The sequence below is a fragment of the Thamnophis elegans genome, chromosome 1 (assembly GCF_009769535.1).
Source record: "Thamnophis elegans isolate rThaEle1 chromosome 1, rThaEle1.pri, whole genome shotgun sequence".
In the NCBI taxonomy this organism is placed as follows: Eukaryota; Metazoa; Chordata; class Lepidosauria; order Squamata; family Colubridae; genus Thamnophis; species Thamnophis elegans.
This window is the reverse complement of record NC_045541.1, coordinates 41388131-41391247: the sequence shown is the minus strand read 5'-3', so window position 1 is coordinate 41391247 and position 3117 is coordinate 41388131.

Below are 3117 nucleotides of genomic sequence, written 5' to 3'. Positions count from 1 at the left end.
AGAGATGAACTGAGAAGACCTTTGTAATCATCTAAATAGGTAGGTATCATTATATTACAACTGAGCCTTTTTGCTATTTGAAGAAATGCATGAAAATTCACTTCTTTCTCATCTCTAAAGATCCAGATCTGTACTAGTGAATGTTTTATGCCTTGGATTTTAGAGGTTTTTTTAAAAAAAATCCTAGGTGGTGAGGAGACATTATATTATTGCACTCTATATTCAGGAGCTGCACTTTGATAAGGTAATCTGCTTCTTCTAGTCTGTTACTTTTCACTTGGCAATTAGATTTAAGAAGCAGAATCCAACTTTCTGATAAAAGTCATTATGTAAAATCCAAAAATGCATTCATATTGTGAATATTAAGGCCATCTTGTAAAAACTGCAAAATTAGCCTGGAAAATCATGATTATTTTTGTTAGACCTTTTTTTAAGCTATCCCCCCCCCCCCCAAATGGGTTCCCTTCCCCCACCCCAGCTTTGCTGGTTGCAAATGAATGACATAGTGTAGTTTGCATTTCAATGGGGAAAGATAAGCTTCTTCCTCCTCCCAGAAAGAAGGTGGGGGGGGGGGGGTTTGAACATTATATTATTATAAATAACAGTGAACAATGTCAAGTCTTTTTAGAAGTAGCTCTGTGATGATACCTAAGAGATATCTGACTTGGAATATTGGCTACAAACACAGCATTCATATTTATGGGAAGGAAGGAAGGAAGGAAGGAAGGAAGGAAGGAAGGAAGGAAGGAAGGAAGGAAAAGAAAAAAGGAAGGAAGAAGAGAGGGAGGAAGAAAGAAAGAAAGGAAGAAGGGAGGGAGGGAAAGCAAGCAGGCAGGCTGGATGGCTCTGGATCTTACTAAGTCAAACAAGGTAAGGAAAGCTAGTAGAACACAACTTCTAGAATTCTCTCCAACCCTTAATACTACTCTCAGCTCTGGGCCATTTTGACAACAGGGAGGAAAGATAAAGAACTGATGGCTTGGCAGGATTCAATATGAGGGATGCAGTGAGGAGCTGGCTTTTCCTCAATTACACTGTCCATCCATTGTCCAGATCCAGCTCATTTTCCTTTTGTGGCTTCTCACCCTATCCCACCCAAGCACACACATATATACTGAATTTGGTTCCATTCTCTTTTGGAAGGTTATCATGCTGACAGGCAGACTGGCCAAAATCTTTTCTTTCCAACATTCCTTTGGGTTGGACAGAGAAAACCTTCAGTTGATGATCATCACCACTTTGCACTCTCTCACACACATTCATTGTATGTGATTGTTTAACTAAGCTTTGTGGCTGTTTCCCAATCTTCCATTTTAGATTTTGGAATCCAGGACATATACCCAAGAGGGTAACTTTGTTGTTCATGGACATTTATTATCTGAGCTTTCTGGCTCAACATTTTCTATTATATATAGCCATTATTTCCTGGCTTAATTTTATCAGAAGCTTATCTAACCCATCTATCCATCCATTTATTCATGAAGAAAGAAAGAAAGAAAGAAAGAAAGAAAGAAAGAAAGAAAGAAAGAAAGAAAACAAACTTGTACTTGTGTGAGAAAATGCCTTATCCCTTAAAGCTAGTTTCTTTTGTGGTTTTTTGGCATTTCCTCACAGTCATGAAAGAAATACTATCCGAGTATTTTAAAATATTAGTAGAACATCCTACCAAAATGTGGGGTACGCAGAACATTCTCATGATCACAGGGATTTTGTTTTTATAACCAGTCATACCAAACAGCTTGATAGATATCAACTCTTTAATGAGTAGTTTGGCTGGTTGTGGCAGAATTGATTCTAGAGTTCTTGCAGATAATTTCAAACACATCATGTGCATGACTACTTAAAAAATAAGTATTTTGTCTTCTGGGGGCATATTTAGAATACACACACACACACACACACACACACACACACACACACACACACACGTTGTATGATTGCTGCCAAACACACACAAAAATTAGAATTTTGGTCCTAAAATTATATTCTACCATTATTTCAGCCAAAACTGTCTTTCACTTTGAAAACCTTTCCCCCAAAAAATAAAAATAGTAAACACTATTTTTAGAATACCATGTTCTGGAATAGTTTTGCTATGGGACAATTTATTCAAATAAAGGATTCTTTGAGTGAGCTTTCAAGAATCAACTTGTAAACTTTTTCTTCTGTTATACAGTATATGTGTGTGTATTTATATGTATGTATAAATAAAATACAGAAGACCTGTAGATGGATAAATCCATTTGAATAACATTTTCTTAGTTTCAGCCTTTGGAACTAGTTCCTTATTTTATATTTATATCCCATATTTCCTCCAGGAACACAAGAGAACATGAATATTATTATTCCTGCTTCCACTTTCATTAATTCTCCAGGATAGATTGGATTGTGAACAATGCCTGGCTCAAAGGGATATAATGACTAGCTTTAGACATTGCGTTAAGCCATAATATGGTTTGCATGGCTTTTTGTTTAAAGTATTGTGTGAAAGCAACCATTATATATTGAAAACCATGATTTTTTTGGTTTAGAAAGGTATGCCTTAATCAGACTACAAAAACCATTGACTACTCAGAGAGTCTCGATGACTCAGTGTGGTTCCTACAGCTTATATGTTCCTATATCACTGCTGGATATATAAACTAAGCCTATAAACTATGGTGTATAGTCAGCTTTGCCTTATGGTAGAAGCAATATGGATGCATTAAGCATGTTGAGTAATTCAAGCTTCTTGTTTCTTAGTATCTGAAATAACATGGGCAATAAAATAGAGATCACTGTAGAAGTGGAAATGAAGCTATGATTTCTTTAGATTCCAAATGGGCTGCGGAAGAGATTTGTAAATCTACCATAGATTACCTGTGAAACAGAGAGAAACAAGGATCAGTTGCTTTTTCTTCCTGCTATTCCATAGAGAGTTGTTCTAAGTTGAGTATGCTTAAATATAGCCCTAAAGATAAAAGCATTCTTGTGATCAAGTTCCATTATGCCAGTGGTTCCCAAACTTGGCAACTTTAAGACTTGTGGACTTCAACTCCCAGAACTCTGCAGAGCTGGCTGGAAAATTCTGGGAGTTGAAGTCCATAAGTCTTAAAGTTGCCAAGTTTGGGAACCACT